Source organism: Pogonomyrmex barbatus, unplaced genomic scaffold (assembly GCF_055798465.1).
Source record: "Pogonomyrmex barbatus isolate J1 unplaced genomic scaffold, ASM5579846v1 scaffold3, whole genome shotgun sequence".
Taxonomy (NCBI): domain Eukaryota; kingdom Metazoa; phylum Arthropoda; class Insecta; order Hymenoptera; family Formicidae; genus Pogonomyrmex; species Pogonomyrmex barbatus.
This window is the reverse complement of record NW_028297127.1, coordinates 12,458,645-12,480,649: the sequence shown is the minus strand read 5'-3', so window position 1 is coordinate 12,480,649 and position 22,005 is coordinate 12,458,645. Positions and strand designations below refer to the sequence as shown.

Here is a 22,005-nt window from a genome sequence, read left to right as displayed (position 1 = left end):
CAAGTATTCTTATGATTTTAATAATATTATAGCAGCTACGATTTGCTGTTACAATTTATCCGAGAAGCATTATTAAGAGGTATTGTATTTTTTGTATTCTTGTACTCTTGTATTGAAAACAGCGTATTACAGTATCATACTAACAATCGACATAAAAGAAATAATAACACAAATAATAATGGTATCATTATTATCAGACGTAGGAAATTAATTTAGAATGCGATTTATTGCAATAAAGATTGCCGTTCATTTTTTTTTTTTGTTTTGAGTCTTGAAAGCGGTAGTTTGTCTCCGGGTATTAACGCAAAAGCCATCGTCAGTTGGGAAATAAAAAGAAATGAACAATCGGAAACCTCAATTTATATTGGAAAACAGATATTAATAATGAATCTTTAAGCTTCGCTTTAGCATTTCCGTCTCAAAGGTTTTGTTTTTTTTCTCTACGCTCTTCGTAGTTGAAAACTAATTGCTTTGACGCATAATGAGGTCACTGATGAGAAAAAATATACTCTTCAATTCCTTTGAAATTATTTAATGCCACGTTGCTTCTTGCATTCTCAATGGCGAACACATGGGAATGAAAGAAAAGGATTGCGTTAAGAAATGAGACTAAGGGTTACTTAAATCGGAATTCTGCATCTTCAATTTCTCTTCATATTACGTAGCCTCCATTTTTTTATGCATTCAATTTCTATTTGTGCCAATGAGCATCTTGTTAAAATCTTTAAGAAAATCAATATGATCCGCTTATTATTATAAAGGTATGTTTTTTTTTACTCGTTACCGTTCAGTTATCTTCATTTTAATGGTACACATATTATCTTCCTCATTTTAAAAAAACATTAAGACTTTTTTGTAAAATTTTATTATATTTTTATAACGTAGATTAGTTTAGTAACAATTTGGTTCTAATAACGTTCTGACTAATTATTTATCACGTCGTATTATTTTCTCTTGACTTTGTTTAAAAAATTATATGTTTCACGATCAAAACATTTACAATCTTTGATGTGATTTTAAAGATTCGAAACATAGATTATTTATTTACTCTTTTAATTGTTCTCGTCAATATTCGCTGATCACCAAATTCGCCTCTTGTCGTTCGTTTTTTTTTTTTTTTTTTTTTTCAATCTTACTTGATTTCCACCATCGAGTAACAGCGGCAGCGGCAGAATGAGAAAAATAAAAAAAAACGTCGCGAGCTCTTCGGTCGGCCACCAAGAGGTGAGTTAGTGGCGTGTGGTAGGAGTTGCTGATTAACGATGATAATAAATTCTCCGAGTCTTCTTGTCGCTTATTAATCTCTTGTTTCGTCTCGTACTTCTACACGCTTTGCTGGACGACAACAACTAATTGCCAGTAGCAAGGGATACGAGATTTCTCCTCGAATTTCATGCCTGCAATTCCTCTTTATTCCACACGATATCACATTGTGATTAATACGACAATACCGTTTTGATCGAATGTCAATTACTTACCTTATTAATGGCAATATACAAATATCTGAAAATCTTACCTCTGTATTCTAAATAACATACAAATATCTATCGTCATTGTTTATCAATTTTACAGAAAATTATTATGTAACATTTAACGCAGATTTTATGAACACACGTGCATAATTATAACTTTACAAAGTTGGTGATATTTCTCTTCCAAAGATTTGTTAGTTTATGCAACATAGTTAGAAGCGTGTAATATGATGATATTCTTGAAATATGTGAAATATTATAATTAGAAAAGAGAGAAAGGACAGAGAAAGGAAATAGTTACAGTGAATTTACGACGACAGTGGAAATTAAAAGCGCGTACGAAGCGCAAAGGACGGCCGGGGAGTTTCTTACGGAAAGGAGAATTATGGATTATCGGCAACTTCCATCGACGGGCTTTCTCCTTTTGCGTCGCGGGCCATCTGCGCCGTTCTATTTGCGCCAGGATTTCGTCGCGACAACAATTAATTACTTTAAGGCACGGCCCGATTGGGAGCAGCTTATTTCATTAGCGGCCCTTCGGCTCTCCTCCATCTACCCGCGCCAGCCAAACTCTAATTCTTTAACTCCGCCTGCCTTTGGCATCGAACAATTTCGCGAACGAGGAACGAGGGAACTCGATGCCACCGAGAGCGGGCAAAACGGATCGAGATCACGTGCAACCCACATGCCGAAATCAATCGAATACGCTGCTCGTGATCGCGGCGGATGAGAGGGAGAAATAGACGTAAAAGAAGTATCATTTATTTGGCAGTCTGAAATCGTTACTTTCTAACGGTTAGATGAGCGATACCGATGTCCTTAGACGTTTCAACATTTTTATTAATTAATTTAATTTCACCTTTCGTACTAGTATATCACAAAAGTGGAAAGATAGAGATATACTATTTAAAGTTCTCGGTTGCAATAATTCCGCGAAAATAGTAATTAAAGTCGTACTAAAATAAACGAGCGCTCTATACTATTTCTCGCTGAAACGTGAAACGATAACCGGAAAAATTCGAGAACTTTAAAACTGCTTAGGGCTGACGAACGAACGATATCGATCAGCGGCAACTTTTCGCGTGTGGGTCCCTCGCGATCCCTCGCAAGTACCGTGAAGAAAGAAGCCAAGTCCCGAATTACCGCGCGAAACGTCTGGCAGCGCTTAAAGCTCTCCGCCCGTCGGTGATGTTTTCTCCCTCCCCCCCCCCGCCGCTCCCCCCCCCGGTCCCATTATTCGTCGGTCCAAACGGGATATCGACAAACTGTCACCGCGACATTTTCTACGGCCGCCGCGCCGCATGCAAAATTTTTCTATGGCTCCGCCGGAGCGCGAGGAGCGGACCGCGCGCGTTTCACACGACATTAAAGCGCATTGTTGCCGGGGGAGTTTCGCGATCGTTGCGCATCGATTATATTCTGCCGACCGTGTCTGGTATCGGTCGGCGCAGAATTCGAATGCCCTATTACTCGTTGCTTATTGTCGGCATCTATCTCTGATTTATCGCCAGTCACTTGCAAAAGCGCAACGAAGCGATCTTCTATCCGACCCGTTCCTTCTGCCGTCGGGTACCTCTCCCTCCTCCCCCTCCCCCCACTCCCTCCGTCCTCTCGGGGATTTGTTTATATTCCAGCTTCCAGAGATATACGAAGCAGGCTTTGTGCCAACTGCACGATCCTCTGGATACGAGCGAGTTTACGCGCGATTGGGTGGCGAACGCGCACTTTGTGCACGCAAACAAGCGATTTTTGCGCGCGAAATGCGCAAATACATCAACCCCGAATCGAAATCCGCAAACGAGATCCCACCGCCGCAGCGCCGCCGTCACGAAAGACAGCGCGTGAATGTATCGCTGTTATCTCGCGCGGCCATAATTCACCATCACTGGCGGTGGTTTATTCAGTCGGTTTTATTATCGATTAATTTCCACGGAGCGGCGGTGGTGGCGGCGGCGGCAATAACCCTTCTACGGGGTGCGCGCTTCTCCGTCCGCTTGCGCGCCGCGTTTCGCGCCGAAAACCTCGTAAATCGCTTCATGAACGGTTCGGATCGTTAAATCCCTCCAAAACTGCCGACGCCGTTCAGCGGACGCGCGCTCGTTACCATCTGAATGCCGTTGCCGAGCGGCGTTGTACGTACCTTTTCCCCCCCCCCCCTCCCTCCTCCACCCGAGCGCCACCCGCTCGCTCTCCCGACGCGCGCAAAAAGGGCCTCTCCTCCATCCCGCTGTTGCAGATTTTTTTCGCTTCTTCCTGGCCTTTTTAACCTCGCCAATTTCATACGTACGTGAGAACGCGTATATTTCGCGTCGCCGTCGCCGTCGTCGTCGCCGTTACCGTCGACTGCCATCGCTGCTGAGCTTAATGCGCCGGAATAATGCTTTCAAAGTGAATGTATAAAATATCTGTTACACCGGGGTTAAGCGTGATAGCGCATTGAGAGATTGCGAATAGCGTCATCGATTAAAAGAGCATATTGATGTACAACGCGGTCGCAAATACGTTGCGGTTCAGCGAACTCCCGGGTCTCTCCCATTGGGATGAATACCGTGGTGAACCGTCGTTCTTCTGAGCTCGATGCAGATGCATTGCATTGTGCTAGGCACCAGTGATTGCGCGCCCATTGAATTGTAATTCGAAAACGCCTGCATTTATGCAAAATTTTTTCTGACCCGGATTCGTTGATCGAGTGACTTCAAACCAGTAAAAATAGATTTAGTATCGATTTATCTAATTTCAATCGTGCCAGTATCTTAATTTGATTATCTGTCATTTTCAAAATTCGAGAGTAATAAAAAATGAATAAAATTAAAGAATCCATTACGCTTAAAAACAATTGATCTTACCATTTTAATCTCATTATTTTAATTAAGTTAAATACTTTTTTCCTATAACAATGATGTTACAGGAATGATGTATTACAAATACGCGAGAAGAGTCGTAGAGTACACATAAAGAATGATGATTTAATAAGGCTTCATAAAATATTTACATTTTATCTGCACGGTTTATAGAAATTTTAGTAATAATGACGTAAACTGTTTAATAAGAAAAAAGTTGCAATTTTGAGAGATAAGATTGTAAGATTACTGCAAGAAGTGATGTAACACTGTTAAGAAAATCAATTATTGGTGAAACGAAGAGATGTACATATGATAGCCTTCGAAGGCTTATGAACCTTATACGGCCAGACGAAATTACGTAGTGAAAACTTTATCAAAAGTTCACGGCGTAAAACAGATTTAAGGCACACGTGCGCGCGCGCGCGCGCGCGCGCCCGCCCCTTGGTCTGTACGCGGAACTACCCCCTATAATTCGATATGCGTTGAAAGGGAATTCGTGATTCGCTCCAGTTGCTACTTTCGGTAAACGAATTCCTCAATGAAGCGAAAAGAGATATTACACGCCTTGCCATAAGGAAAACGAAAGATTCGATCTTCCGTCAGGGGATTGGAAACTCGCCTCCGCCCTGTATTCTTCGCGTCTTCGCAACGGACATGGAATACGCGATGCGATCTTCCCTCGCCGAGTTCATCCCGAGTTGAAAAGAAAACATCCGGAAAACTGAAAATTTCGCCCTCACGCAGTTGGTATGCACGACTGAGCTTCCTGACGAAGCGAAGGGTTGCGACAGCATAGTGATATGAATATCTCAGATTTTCCTATATATTAGGAATTTTTTTATACGCCAATACACACAACGATTTATCAAATTTATCTCGCATGCATCTTTTCCATATGATAATGAAACAACGAGAAAAAAATTAATGCACAGAGCGTGTTAAATGTGTAAAATAAATTACAAAGGAATGATGGTGTATTGCATTTTCTCTTTAAATAACTTTGTTATTAATTTGCAACATTTTGGAAATATATACAATTATGGAACATTAAAATAGAAATAATCTCTGAAACGGAAGAATATATATAATCGGTAATTATACAAAATTTTTGTGACGAAACGCTATTCGTTGCTCGATGCAATGATCGCGGTAGACTTTCGGCGAGGTCGACCTTCACCGGCCGACATCTTGATTTCGTGGCTCTCCCGCTCCATTACGAAATTGTTGTTAACGTATTCCGGACGCGTCCACGTCATTTGGTAAAGTTCCAATCTTCGCGTCCTATTGTCGCCGTTCGCGCAGACAGTGACAATTACCGGCCAATTAAGCCACCTCTCCGTCCTCCGGACCCCTCCATTCCGCTCCGATTCCGCACCCCCTCCGTGCTTCCGTAGTCCGACATCCTTCCTAGCGTTCGCCGAACCGCTCTCACCTCTCGACCTCCACTATTTCCGGCATCCGACGTGCGCCAGATAGCGCGCGACGGAGACAGAGAGCGCGGAGAAAGAGAGAAGTGTCGAGATGGGGAGGAAAAGAGAGGGCGAAAAGAAGGTACCGTAGAGTTCGTTGCCGCCCTTTCCCCTTACGACCTTATAATTTCATTCGGTCCCCCGATCGCGCGGCAATCGGCGGCGGTTTATGACGCGGCGATTCCGAGCATCGCAAAATAGGTGTTTGCGTCGGTCGGACGGACCCCGAGAGTGCCACCTTTGATTTCCTGTCGGTGTTGAATAGGCAAGAAGGCCGCCGGGGAAATAATCCGCTGAAGGAATCTAACGATCGTGTCGTAGAACGAGCGGCTGATCGTGCATTCCTCGTGTGTATCTTTTCTTCCCCAGTTGATACCAAGCAGCAGAGAAATACGACGGCAGATATTTCTCTGTGTTATCTTGTAGCATTAAGTTTAGCTTATTTTTTTATCAGAAACGAAGGAAATATAATACATGGCAGATAAAGCGTTTGTATTAATACGGTATATCAATATCAAATGTACTTTGAAAAAGAGAAAGAGTGAATAATAATAATAATAATAATAAAAACGAGAGTGAAAATACAATTTATTTTATTTCGATACACTTCTTTAGATAAATGCTATTAATGAATTTTCATAAATATAAATATATAAAAATATACTGTACTCCTAAATCAATATTATGTATATTAATTAAATTAGGAAAAGAGGAACAATTTTATTTTAAATGAGTTTTTATAATTTATATACTTTTATAAACATTCTTTTGAACTTTTGAATGAAAATAATTTGTTTGTTGTTGTTGATCATCAAACTTTAATTTAGATGTCGATCAGATGTTGCGTCAACAGAATTGGGCCTTGCTATATTTGTATTTTTAATAACAATGGAAAACTCGCCTGCGAGCTAGCACGATCTTTGATCTTGTGATGACGACGTTGAACAGGGTTTGTCGACATCAACCTGTCAGTCTGGTCAGAAAGACAATCCGTTATGGACTGTAGGAAGAGCAAAGAGCTCCGAGATCAGATGGGTCATATAAAAGGCATAGATTAATGCATTTTTTATGGAAGAAGGGCTTCAAAGTTTACGTTACAATGGTCGTTGTCTTAATGGACAAAATCAATCTTTCTTCCAACCAACCCGTACTGGGAGTCCCCCAGCTTTATTTATTTTCGAGATTGCGAAAGCTCTTCCAGCTTTTTCATTTACGTGATTTGAAAAAATTTGTTGTTTACTTTTAAATTTGTAGGATCGAAGTATGAACTTTATATTATCCGTTTAAAAATTTTAATAAATATTATATGAAAATCAGATTGGATAAAAATATTTTATTTGAGAAAATATTAAAAATAGTATATATATATATATAAATTAAAAAATATATTGCACATAATAACATAGCACATAGTAGTAATTACATAAGATTTCGAGATTTCTGTTTAATATGAATTTTTATTGAAAATCAAAATAAAAAATTTTTTTTTAATTTTAAGTTAAATCAAGTTTTGCATATTAGCTTGATACACGAACAACTTCTTGTAGAATTTATTTCATCAGTTCGTTAACTGGTTTCGCTTAAGAAGAACTTGGAAGCGAACATATCGCGCGAAAAAAAGGCAGTCGATCGGGATGTCGTAAAGTGGTGGCTTGACTCGGAGCAAAACGAGAAAGGCTCCCTCGATTCTTGCAATATCGTTCGGAGAATATCCCGACCGACAGAGCTTGAGAGGACGGATGAACCGGAGTTTCTCTCTGGACGAGCGGAAGGATACGGCGGCGTGGTAAAAAGTTGGACGAGGTTGAGAAGACGAAGTAAGCCCAGCGAGGCTTCATCGTTTAACGAAACTACGGGCAGACGGCTTCGAAAAGGGAGGAACGAAGTAACGCGGAAGCGAACAGACTTCCCGCTTTCAGCTTTTCTTTTTTTTTTCCCCTTGCGAAAGAAACAGCGGAGCTTCCTAATCAAGAACTTTAATGGAGCGACGAGAGATCACGCTTCTACCTTTCTACCGTCGACATTGATATACATGCATCAATGATTTTTTAACAGTCTCATATTTTGCTTCGATAACAAACTTTGCATTAGCTTTTAATTGAAACTTATTTCATAAAAAAATATTATAATATATTGTTTCAGAAATTTAATATCACTGTTTCTTCTGTTAATTTATGTGTTTATTTGTCATATTAATTATATATTATTATAATTTATTATTAATTATATATTATCGTAATAATGATAGTATAAATTATATATTTCATATCTGTTATACAATCATATATATTTTATATTCACGGATTTATAAAGATCACCGATCGAAATGTCCTAATGTAACTCCTCGTACCTGATTATATTCGCTCGAACAATGTTCTCCCTCGTATATCATGATTTCACTATGATTTCACATCTTGCGAGAGCAACGTTTTCAGTTCAATCAGAATTCGTAATATCGAACAATCAACAAGGAATTCGAGCAGCTATTCCGCATGCTATTTTCTGACTGTACGCGCGCACATTTACGTGTACGTCAATTGCGTAATTCATTTTTATTATTGCACGTCAATGCGATAGTCCGCGGCTGGTCATTTCGCTGTGAATCTATCTCTCATCCGCAGTCGCCTCGTAATACACCTGATTTTCCAATCAGATTGATTGCCTGCCTTATGCAGTAACGTGTACAGGTTTGCTCGGAGCCCGCGATCGTTCCCCGCGCTCGATGCGATGAAATCACGCTTTCGGCCGATCGATCGGTCGGTCGATCGATCGATCGATCGATCGCGATGAATGCATAATTAACAACCAGGCCAAACCAGCAATGCTCGTCGATTATTCGCGAGTGTAAATCCACCGCGAGAGAGTAAACTGACGTGCGTCCATCTCGCGCGGTTGAGAGGTCGGACATGTCTGACTCGAACGTACCGCGAATGATCGGTGAAATTGTTATGCGTTTTGCCGCGCACGATCGCATTTATTCTCCCGCCGCATAATTAATTCTCGGCTGTTAAGGCCGTGGAAAGAAGGCACGCGATGGCGCGGACGAATTTACGGAGCCGCGATTTAATTCGACGGGGGGGAGGGGGGGGGGGTTTGCGTGCTCGTCGCCGTAGCACGAATCGCAAAGGACCGGTTCCGTTCGCGCCACACGATTCTCAACGCGATAACGCGTTACGATGTGCTTAAAGCACGTAGCTTTATCCACACCGCGAACATGGGGGCCTCCTCTATAAGATACGCCCGGCGATAATCGAACGCATTAATTGAAATGGAAATTTATTGGTAAATAGAGATTACATTCGAGCGTGTATATAGATGGAATTGTATGTGTTATGTATAAATTATAAATTGGATACGGGTTTGTCTTTTATGGAATATTGACTTTCGCAATATTGAAAATCGTCAGCACGTGTCAAAATGTGGGTTAAAGGGCCGATTTGTCGATGCGAGTAACAACGGCGGCGGAGAGACTTCGCCAGGCGATTTTATCATTTAAATTATTCCGGAGATGCGTGAAAAACGTACGTCCGACGTGTGTATATCACTTGTGTCATATAATTGACGTCCGCTAATTCGTCAATCAAGATAACGTCGCGTGATCGCGAGCGCGGATAAAGTCGCACGAGCCCCTCTTCCGCGATGAATTTCAAATGTTTATGCTAATTGCTCGCGGCCGTCCGGCGGCGCGGGATGAAGAAAGCCGAGTGCTTTTAATTAATTTCGCTTTGCGGGCGTGACAATAGCTCTTCTTTTTTCCTGTCCTTACGTAGCGGGTGCGCGTCCGATAAAAGCGCGTAACGTATATATCAGTGTACTTCGCCGATGTCTCCCTATATAGAGACCGTAAGTTATCTCAGTTAATTATCTCAAAATTGAAAATTTCCGCGGTTCGGTGGAATTTCCGGAAATTTATTATACGCTCCTCTTCTAACCCGCCGGCCTGTGCGCGGCATCTTTTTTTTTTTTTCTTTCTCCCCTTCTCCATTCCCGCCGCGAGAATAAGAGGGCAAGGAGGCACGCGGACGCGCGCGAGCTGAGTGAGTGCCTTTATCATAATTTCGTGCGTTACGGATTTTTACGGAACCCCCGGTTATAAATTATGTCGAGTAACGGCCGGTTATCGCCCGGCCGCGATCCTAACTCCGCTCACGTATACCGCGATAGACGAGATATATCCCCGCAACCGGGGGTACAATAGAAATGGGGGGTGATTTATCCCGGTTTTCTCCCGTGCTCCCATCTAATGGGAGCATGAAGACAAAGTTTGCAAGCTCTCCGCTCTACGCGAAGTCATCGAGCTTGAAAAGGGGAACGTACGGCGAGACATTCACTCCCCCCCTCTCTCTCTCTCTCTCTCTCTCTCTCTCTCTCTCTCTCTCTCTCTCTCTCTCTCTCTCTCTCTCTCTCTCTCTCTCTCTTAGCCTCTCTTCCCTTCCTCTTCTCCTATTTCCGTCTTCCCATTGAAACTTTTCAAGCCCACCGACGTTTCAATAGGCGAACAATCGCGGATGGTAATACGTAAATATCCTCGCAATTCGCGCATCTCGCGTTTGCTCTTAATTCTCTTATTGTGCAGGAAGTTGTAGAGTAGTCAAGAACACTCGATGATGAGAATGGTGATATATTTCTGAGAACAATATTCATTTGTCTGCGTTTCTGCCTTTTTTTTCGATTCTATATTTTTTTTTTTTTTTTGTTCATTGCGAGACGAAGCTGATAAATTGGCATATCAAATCTCAAGTAACTTTATCTCTTTTCATTTCTTACTTTTTTCGCATTTTTTACATTTTACTACCGAAATAAATTTAGAGTTTTGTAAACAATTAGTATTATTATTATGTAAGTTTTACGTGATCTGCTCCTCGTTACTTGGTAACTTATTTAATAACGTAGTTACATAACCACATAGAGCTCTGAGTTCAAATTATGACGTTGCATCTTTAATGTCGGTGGCGTTTGCCGGCATATAAAGGTTGAAGCTTTTGCGAGCTCGACAACATAATCCCTCAGAAATGGTCCCTTTTGAGCTAGAAAATGTCATTGGGGAGCGAGTTCCAATAGACTCCTCAAATGAGGGGGCTAATGAGTTACCGGTGAGACCACCTTCGTAATATTTTATCGTTTACACTAATTATGGCAGCCGATCCTCCTTTGCGAGTTCTCTTAGAAATTTCCTATCGGTTCGCATGATTTTCCATGATAACGAAATGTTATCTCTTCATATGCGTACGACGCAAGCAGCTTAAGAAAAATATTTTGCTAGCAGCGAAGTTAATCTAAAAATATCGCATATTTGCGTTTATAACATCGATAACATATTCATCGATTTTTTAAATGCAAAAACAAAAAATCGTGAATAAGTTAATACCTCGTGAAATTAATTTTCAATTTTTAATCATATTTAATAATGGTACCTGTTATCATCATGACATTCTCGACAACAATTAAATTTTTGTAACATCGCTATCTAAACCAGAGATGGCCAACCTTTTTGTCTGCCATTATGGATGTTCGAAATTTTTCATGTGCTACTCCGATACAGAACTAAGAAAAGCCATAATTTTATCTTTTTCTTTTGCACTGAAAGTGAAGAGACTTCTTTTATTTAATAAAGTTTATTATCATTTTTAGTTTTTAATTTTTTTAATAGTTTGTGCGTCTCACAGGATGCTGTCGCGTGCCACAAGTTGGTCACTCCTGACTAAATAATAAATATAACCTTCATAAAATAGAGACGAATGTTACACATTTTTTTATTTTGTGTCTTAACATCATTGACATTATTAATACAATAAAATAATTTATATCAAGCGATCTGTAAATTTGAAAAATATAATTCGCGATTTATAATTATGTCTTCGAGTCCTTCTCAGAAGAAATGTATGGAATCAATACGCAGGATCAAATACCGAATTCGTCTTAGAGTGCAAGACTACCGGCGCATTGAAGATCGTCGCTCCGTCAGAAGACATCCTTCTGCTCCGTCGAGATCACGCAACAAACTACGAAAGATTCCGGAACGGATGAGATGAAGTAGGACCGCGTTTCCGCCGGCGAAACCAGCACTTCGCTCCGGAGAACACTGCATTAAGCTGAATTAAGTGCGAGTCTGAGGACTTCATCGTCGATGGCATTGCCGGGATTCCGACGATGCGATTCCGCCGCGTCGGTCGATAGACCCTCCCCCCCCCCTCCCGTCGGTGGTCCCGTCAGCGGAGAGCGGAGGACGCGCGAATGGTCACGTTTTGCGATTTATCGCCACTGTTACCGTGAAATACCGCATTCGTACCTTGCGTCACGGATGAAGGAAAAGGTCACGTACGGCGCGAGTGCGGCGACAGTAAACCAGCGTGTCCTGGCGCGTCCAATCTATCTCTTTCTCTCCCGCCCGCCCGTTTTTTTTCCTTAACGCCCGCTCCGTATGCATTATTTTACAGCGCCCGTAATTCGGTGCGCGCGTAACGCGTCCCGCTTCGCGTTCAAGTGGCGCACGGAAGAGAGAAGAGAAATAGGAAAGAGAGGCTGAAACTTCGCTTGGAAATTTACGCTCTCGTGTGTTTTCCCATGCGCGGTATCTGTGAACGCGATGGTGCATCAGATTTCCAGTCCATAATTTTTAATGCTTCAAGCAAATTCGAAAAACTCGCGTTTTTTATTGCAATTACGTCTGCAAAAATTTGCAGGGGCGTAATGTGAGAGAATATGAGACTTCCTCTTGAAAATTAATTCGAGAAAAGCTATGCTGACTCTTTTTTTTTTCCGCTGTCTCGTGATATTAGAAAGAAATTTATTTTATGTAATACCGATGATACTTGAAATGTAAATTGCTCGGGAAATCTCGGTTCTTCCACGCGCGTTCGTGTCACGTTACTCCATACAGACTTGGGGTATAATCCTTTAGATGGGTCTCATTGGAATTATGCAAAATTCCCATTTGGAGAAATTATATGGATCTGATAATCTACAAAAACTTGCGCTTCCATTAATCTTTAATAAGAATTCACGCAAGTTAGGATAAAGATTTTTAATTAGATAATTAGAACCTTCGTTATGTTAATTATACCTTGATTGTAGATAACATTCGTATTATGCTGCAGTGTTAAAATTTAATATGCTACATATTTTTTACAGACACACGAAAAATATTTTAATCTACATGATTTTAATATTTTTTACAATTTAAATAATGTTGGAAAAACTAAATTTTGAGTTAAGTCAGACGTAGGGGTATTTTATTATTCGTTAGCTTGTAATATTTTTCATCAATTTGAAATATGACCTCATTAATTTCTAACCTTGCTCGCAATTTATTCTTGTCTTGTAAAACTTTAATATAACGCGAGCAGAGAGGTCCTGAAATCCACGTTAAAAATAACTTGCTTGGCTAGCGAGGTTTGTGGTTCTTCATTTTCGCCGGATTCCTCGGAGGCACGTAAACCGAAGTGAGTTCATCAAAACCGCGTATGAAGCAACGAGAACGCACAATAAATTCAGGAAAAAAAGCCAATCACGTTCGTCCCAGTTTTCAAGCAAACTGTCCATATGCGTGCGTATCGCAAGGCACGAAACGACGTGATTCCTCGTTTTGCGTTTCGTTTTTATGCGACAAAAATGCGTGGTTCTAGAATTCCCGCGGTTTCTCCAACGAGAATCCATGATGATTTTCTATTTTTCAACATCCTGCGTTACTTCTACGGTTTATTCGGCGAATAACCACGAACCATATGAGGTGACTGACTGAAACCGGAAAACAGGTTGATTATACAATCCGAGTACATACGGATTAGATGTTATTAAAATGTCACATAAAAATCTCGCGCCGAGACTGAAATTATATATCCCAGGAAGAGTGAAAATATTCAGTCCAATGTAAACCGACTTTTTCAAAAACTTGCGAAAATTAGTCCATGTTTAATTTTCTCGACTTTAAGATTAATTGCTCAAGTTTCTCGAAAAACTGGGTTAGACCGTTGGCTCGCCGCGCTGAACCCGTCAGTCGTACAGAACAGTTATCAAACCGTAACTCAACTGTTTTAAATAATAAGAATATAGATGTTTGAACGAAATTCGCGAGATGTACTTTAATCGGGAATTAATGGCAGTCATAAATATCTTTTTTTCTGTTTTCGTCGGCGGGGCCGTTTTTCATTCCGTATTCGGCCTTCGTAAAAGGGAGGACGCGGAATGCAGAGACACGGTCATTTGAATATAGCGGCTTGACGCGGATGATAATTTCCGGTGGCGTTTCCCACTCTTCCCGGTTTATTCCGCGAGTGTCACGGGTGACAAGCATGAGGGATGGCAGCGCCACGAGGACAGAAGGTTGAAGGTAGCGAGAGCCGCGGATGTCGAGGCGAAATGGCGGGACGACTACATTATTTTATGGAAATAATAAGAACTGAGACACACGTATACGTATTCTTTAGGAACATTTTAACGAAGCTCATAATGTCGTCTAGTGCAGCAGCAGTCACCGTATGCTCGTTGTATCCACTCGTGCATACCATCTTCTCATGCATCTTTTGCCGTAAAATCTGAAAATCACCGTGCACTTGGACATATGCTTCTTTCGCTCGCATTATATTCGGCAGAGTAAAAGCGACAGAAATGCGGACGCATTTTAAAAATCTTAACGCTTAACGCTCGATTCTCTGATGAGGAATTTCCCTTCGATAAATAATTCCGCTGGCAAATGAGCACGTGGTGTTTTTCCGTGGTGTTTGGCCACGAGAAGAACGTAACGTAAACTCGCTCGCACGTCCTTTCAAAAAGTTCGCAAACGGAACTTTTCGCATTTTACATTGTTCTCCCGTCGGTGGTTTATCTCATGCGAAGCGTACCTCGTACTCCTCGCGCCTGACGTTCCTGTCGGTTATTCCGCAGACGTCAGGACCGCCGAGGATGAAGGATGATGGAGCGTCACGGGAGAGGGGCGAAATGAGGGCTAGGAGGAAAAGTAGGAGGGAGAGGGGGGAGGGGGGAGGAGAAGGTGAAAGCGGGTGGAATAGACTGCATGTAATTAACAAGCTCCAGCATTAAGCCCCACTCTGCGTGATGAGTCACGTAATTCAAAGCTTAATGCGCAAGTGTCTATAGGTGTGTATATTCGGTCCGAACTATCGGACGTCCATCGTGCCACTTTTGTGTGTGGCTTGCCCTAGAAATATCCGTTGTTCCGGCGATTCGATGGACCAAACAAACGCGAATGCTCGTCGGAGGATTCTGCGCCGATATGCATATGCAAGCGGCTTTGCTGTTTATTGGTTGTGTCTCGTTGAAAGTGCGAGAGATCGCCGTGCTAACCCATATACCCATATATACGTAACGTTTCCATGTGGGGTTTCATAGGACACGTGTTGCGCGAAAGGGTATGGCTGAAGTTGCCCCTATATATAACGTGCCGCAGAAATCTCTCCCATCGATAAAATTCCTGATGCTACACTAAGTAAGATGAAAATTTTTTCTTACATTTGTGACAAAAGTTTATTACACGTAAAAATCGTAATCGCATATTTGCCAGATATTATTTGGAGATTTATAAGTGTTTGGGGATTTCAAAGTGTTTTTTTTTGTTTTTTTTTTTTTTTTACAAATAAGTGGGAGATTTGACTGTTTTTGGAAATGCAACTATTCTCGAAGTTTTCAATTATGATAATAAGTTAACTAGTTTTTTATCATTAATTATTAAATCGCTTGATCGGCTCATAATTGGACAAGAATAATAAATCGAATAAATAATTGTTTCTTTTTAGAGAAGTTAAACATGAGAATCACCATTCAATAAAATCGAATACGTCTTGAATCACTACTTTTAATCTGGGGTAATAACAATTCTTGTTAAACAAAGATGTATAAGGAGAGAAATACAGCGGCTCCTTCACTCAAGTATAGAATTTCGTCTTCCGCTGGCGTCTTCCACCTGTCATTTCGTAGCATCTTGAGAGTGCAGCGGAGCAATAAATGTTACTACGCAAGACGGCGCCCGACAAAGAGCGGCAAAAGATGCCGAAGCCACCGCGACACGCAGAGAGACCGAAGAAAGACGTTAAACATTTATAGGTAGTATACGACCGAAGTGAGATAGAAATCTGACTTCCTTTGCCGACTTCGTTTCGCCGGAGTCGGCGACGTTTCCCCGTCGAAAGAGAACTCCGTGAGCCGATAATAAAATCGCGGCGCGGGGAAAAGCGGCTTATCGGGCCGGGCATCTCCTCGTTCCGCTCCATTTCGACGCGCTCGTCGAGAAAGCGTTTCCGAATTGTTCGAGTGCCCTTCGAGAAACGTATAAATTTCGTCGTTCGGAATTCGGATGAGTTCGATCTTGCCTGCGTCGAATGTAATACGTGCCCGAATCTGCATATTTTTATTCTGGTTTAATAGAGAGGGGGAGAGAGAGAGAGAGAGAGAGAGAGAGAGAGAGAGAGAGAGAGAGAGAGACGCAAACCGAAATATAGTAAAGTTTGAAAAATATTCCGTTTGCAATCATTTATATAGTTTATCCTCTTTTGTTGCCATCATCATTTTTAGTTTTACGAATGTGCTATGCTGAAAAGAACAAAAGATCGAAAGAAACGATTTTCAATTTTTTTAATCATATTTTAGAACTTTTATCGTTTTATTTTTATTTTTTTCTGACTAATTCCAAGTTCCGCCTTTTTTCCGAGCTTACGATCGATGTAGTCGCGTATAAGGTTTCCACGTAATATTCTTCATTTTCGCTTCCCGTTGTTTAAAAAGAACGCTGTTCACCTGTGACGACAACTCTGTTAGCTGTACCTTGGGAAATTGTTATCAACGTCTCGCTCATGGCTATCGATTACCTACAACTATCAATTACCTCGTTGTGGATAAATTGCGCTCGGGTTTCCCTCTGGTTACTCGCAAAACGATTAATCATCCGATAGCGGCAGCCTTACATCGTAGAAATAAAATAACCCATGTAATTTACAACCCACGTTTAATCTCCTTGTAAAAGCCTCGAGTAGGTATCTCCTCTTTTTTCTCAAATTCAACGACCCCCAACCGATACTAACTCCGTGTCGATATAAATATCGATTTTTCTCCGCTATTAATAAGTATTTAAACATTGGTAAATTGTACACGCCCGTACGGCGAGCACAATGTTCCATCTATCTTCCGCGATTCTTCCGCGATTCTTTGTTAGCTAGGTATTGGAAAACTTCAACAAGGTATGACAACAGTTTTATACAATCTGTAGGGGAGCAGAGAGCGTATATTGAACCACGTAAAACGTTCTACCTAGTGTAAAAAGATAAAATCTGCATTATTCGATAATTGTCTAAACCACGACGCTCTTCGTGAATGCCTTTAGGAACTAAAATTTATTTATTTTTTTTTTTTATATATATATTGTGTTGCAAAAATGAAGGAAAAGTAATAATTCGACAAAAGGGGCAACAACCAGCTGCTAACGGGATCGATGAATTAATCACATCCATTTCCGGCAACCTGCATTTGCTACATCGGCTTTCGCGCCATTCATCCCCGTTGTTCGATTCGAATATTTATCGCACGTGTCTATCAGCAAGTAATTGCAGGCCGATCCGCCTTTGTTGCCAGCGGAAAACTCGCCATTGTTCTCGCAAATGTATTCCATTCGTGCCGCCGACCCGCGTTTCGCGGAGAGTCCCGGCTTAAAAAAAAAAAAAAAAAAAAAAAAGAACCGGGGAGCTTTGTCAAACGCGTTTGTCGATACCACGAGTCGTCATCGTCATCGTCGTTAGTGCAATCGGTGCAACTGTGCAAAAGCACGTCCCCGTGGTATAAGCGTTCCGTTCGTGAATCGCGGATTTATTTTGCCCGGCTTTCCGGCACGTGACAGGCCGCGCTCCATCGATTCGCACGGATGAAAAATTAGCCGGCCGCGAGTCGCGCGATTAGTATGTTCTCTCGTTCGGGAGAACCCGGGGCCGGAGCACGCCGTGTGTTATTCGTGCGGTATTTCGGGCTAACACCCATGTTTACCTTAACGGCATTTGGTAATCCGCACGTACGCACGTATGCAGAATTGCGTTTGATTAATACCCGTTTGGAAATTACGCGTTTATTGCGTTTATTGCGTTATTTTACGCGCACGCGCCCGCTCACGTGCCATGATAGGGGGAGGGGAGGGGGGGGTATACATAACTGGGTTTAATTATTCCGTGCGGTTGTTGCGATGGATTTCTGACGAACCGCATTGTGAATCGCACTGGCATTGTTGACGAGCGCCCTGGGCGTGTTAGCACATAAGGTACGTTTAATTGAAATTTATATTATCGTAAATTAACGTAAAATTAATACTGATGCACACCAGCGAGAAATTGTATACGATAAAATCGTGGTTGATATTATATGTGCCTTATCTCCGCGTTTTGACTAAATGATTTTATCATAAATTATACCATGTTGATATTTTTTTAGATATTGATAATTTTGACTTTAATTCCAAATAAATTTTTCTCTGCGTAATGGAAGTTTGTTTTAGATAAATTTATTTTAAATTAGTTAGGACAATTGAGGAAAGGAAGAAGTTATTAATTAGAAAAAATCGAGAATCTGTATGTTTTCCTGAAAATCGATAAACGAAGTAAAGGGATTTCTAAATGCAAGCTAGATGCAAGTATTAAAACATGTATTGTCCAAACGAATAAAAAAAATATAAAAGAGAATGAGAGATATTAGTTTTTAAAAAGAAAAATTAAAAAATAATTTTTTGGCAACACGTTTGTAAGATAGCTTGATTTTAATTAAAACGTTTATTTTTTATATTTTTATTGTTATTTTTAATTTCTCTTGAAAAGTCTGTTAAGATTCATCAATTGAACAAATATTTTCGTGATGAAATAATTTAACACAGATTTTATACACAAAAATTTATTGTTTGTTTTAATAAAAGTGGAATATTTTTAAACACTTATTTGAAGGATTTTACAATTAAAGAAAATATACACGTAATATGAAAAATAATTTATAGATAAATTCTAAATTATCGAGTAAATCATAATTATTTTTATTCAAGTTTGCAATATGTTAGCTGAAAAAAAATTTTTTATTTAAATTTCATAAGAGTCGGCATTATTGTAATTCAAGAATCTATTTTATATATAATATTTTATATATATATATATATATATATATATAATATATACAGATTGTATATATATATTGTATATATATATATATATATACAGATTGTATTTGTTCATATGAGAAATTCAGTTTGTCATCAAAAGCGACATCATCCCTATGAGATTGAAGTAATACTTGGTTATCGCGAAATAAAAGCGACCGATGCCAAAGATATCGAAGAATAAAATAGTAATTCGGTTGTCGAAAAACCACTACGGTCTTTCTGAATTGCTGCATTGTTGCCATTCAATATGAAACCTTACTTTTTGTAAGGCAGCTTCTTATAGTATTTATGTAACAAATATTGGCACGTTGGCTTCTATGAGAATATCAAGCGCTTTCAGCGTGCACTGAATACGATTTATGAAAATATATAGAATATTTTAATATTAATTCTGTATTTCACAGTTACGAGTCATACTATAAATTGCAAGAAAACAAAATAACTTTTTCACCAAATTTTAATTAAAAAATTTAATTGGACCTTTTCTAATGTATTCTTTTAATTACTTTTTTTTAATGTTAGCAGATATTTATAAAATATATTTTAAAAAACGCAAAATTTTGATAAATCGTGATTATATTAAAATAAAAAAGAGCTTTATTTAAAAAAGAGTTTAAAGAAAATTTTAAAAGTTTGTTATTCATTGCAAGTGTTTATAAAAAATATTTATATTTTAGAATATTTTGCAGTTAATTACTGTTTTTTAACAAGAAATTTTTGCAATGAGAAAAAGGAATATACGAAAAATATTTCACGCGCAATGGTGCACTTTCAAAGATTATAAAATGCAAATGTAGAACTCGTGGCAATCCTCATCTTTTCGGTTATCATCGTTAAAGGAAGGTCGGCGCGATGAAAGATTTAATTTTACTCTAATCTCTTTAAGAAGATGGTTCTCGTAACGGGTTCTACTCCCGCTTCTTGCAAGCTTACTATAGGGAAAAAAATATTTTCCATCCGATATGCCAGTACAAATTAAGAAAAGGCGTCTCTCTCGCGCTCGTTTCGTTTTCACTGAGATATTCGTTTTTTTTTTAATAGTATAAAAAGAATAAATTTAGAACGACGTACAATTTTTTCCTGGATGCACTTTATTTTTGCAGAATACTTCGTGAGATCTAATTTTTATGCTTAAATAATTACGCATATTATAATGCAATTTTGAATAACAAAATAAATGTTAGAGAAGAGTTCTGATAAATAAGTGTATATAATAAATATATATATATATATATATATATATATATATAATAAATATATACAGAAATTAGCGACACTGCGTGATCGTTACCAATAGAAATAATGTTAATTATGAATATGGGATTATTATTTTACTATCAGGAACTTTTTGATGCCTTCCCAGAAGGGCAGTCAAGCATGTCCGTTCGTAGAACTTTAAGACACGTGAATCCTTTTAACCCGAGGCTGGGTTTTTCAGTTAATTAGGTCGTGTCAGTCGTGAGTCATGAAAAGTTAAATGCGAGAAGTTAAACGCACGAATTCGGTCCGGCCGTTTTGAAATAATTTAACATTTGATTTTCCTGTACGTTCACAGCCCACGAGCAAACTTCATTGTTAGTTTAAAGATATGAACGTTATAGTACTTCCATGTGTGTTGTGACGTTTAAGCCCGTCTCTGCCAGATACAGCATTTCCTCGTGCTTCTTATAGAATTTTTTAATAATGTCAAATATTAAAATCCCGAAATTAATTTTCAAAAAAATTAGTTTCGTAAGCATCGATTTTTAATCTGCAGAAATTTTATTTTAACCGACTTTTAAATAACCATCTCATTTTTTTTATTTTATTTTTTCAATAAAATTCTTTTGAGATAAATCATCTTTTACTTTTAAGGTAAGTGTCTTACTTTTTATAAAATTTTAGTTTGATTTGCCACATACATATCGTTTGAAATTGTAAATTGATCTAAATTTCGTCGACTTCCACATTTCCGCTTCTATTTGTCAGAGGACAATACAAACGTATTGGGTGTACTTTATCGAAATCTGTAGTGTATTTCGGTGAAGTTTAAACACTTTAACTTCTCCCCTTCGCGTTACTTTTCGTTTCTTGTAATGCAGGTCTCGCGGGAGCACAAGGCGCGCAAGCAAGGTCCGATAAACCCGATTTTCGCGAGTAACTGCATTCCGGTGTGCAGAGTTCCACTCCACTCCACTCGGCGTAATCGCTAAAAAGAGCAGGGAAACAAAAATTCACTTCGTCGATAGTCAGCTTCTCGGCGGAATCTCGTGGCGATGGTCCTTCAGGCGCCGGCGACTGTATTCCACTTTTTTTTTTTTTTTTTTTTTTTTTTTCCCCGCTCGTCGTTCATCGATCGCGAGAGACCAACCGGTCGGACAACCTTATCTGCCGTTAGTCGGGGGTCGGGACATAAAAGTGACGCACATACCGGCATACGTTGCCATCTCGGTGGCGGTAGCCTGCGCGTAGCCTGATGTGTGTCCGGGAGAAAAAAATTGTCGCACAATATGTGGAAGCCGGTGCAAAAGCGCCGCAGTAACGGGGACAACGGCGAGCCGTTGGCGAATTTTCGTTGAAATAACAGTTGAAGGCACACGGCTCTGTGAAAAATGTCACCCTGCATTCCCGCCTGCACCGACTCCGCCTCCGCCGCCGCCGCCGCCGCTTCCGCCGTTGCTGCTGCAAACCGTGGCTGCAAAGCAAATAAAGTAGAAAAGGGGAGGCAAAAGCCACTGTCGCTGCTGCCTCGGACGACGAGTACTTCCTGCACTCAACTCCCGCACACTCATCGCAACGACAAACGCATCCGACACGCCGGACGTAAGGGCGAGATTAGTTTATCGCGAGCTTGTTCGACAGCCTCGGTAATTCAACAGCCGTTTCACAAACAGAATTTGAAAACTAGGGAAAGAAGACAAAATCTTCATTTAATCACATTTTCTCAAATAGTTTTATTTCTTTTTGCCGTCACATTTATTTCTTGTATATATATCTCTCTGCAAATTTAACTTGTATCGAATGAATCTCTGTAATAACAAATGTCATATTGATTCCAGCTTAAATTTGATTTATAACTATGTACAATTTATAGATTCATAGACGTG

At 39.9% G+C, this 22,005-nt stretch overlaps 1 protein-coding gene across 7 annotated transcripts in view; it reads left to right on the top strand.

Moving 5' to 3' along the window:
- LOC105422499 (kin of IRRE-like protein 3) overlaps positions 1-22,005 on the top strand; it is a 151,970-nt gene that overhangs the window by 73,618 nt on the left and 56,347 nt on the right. Inside the window, exon 1 of one of the 7 annotated variants that reach the window (XM_089079586.1) lies at positions 18,019-18,037. The exons of the other annotated variants lie outside the window; for them this stretch is intronic. The gene's annotated coding sequence lies outside the window, so the exon portion shown is untranslated. Of the gene's footprint in view, positions 1-18,018; positions 18,038-22,005 lie in introns of those variants that run through there. 7 annotated transcript variants of the gene reach the window in all.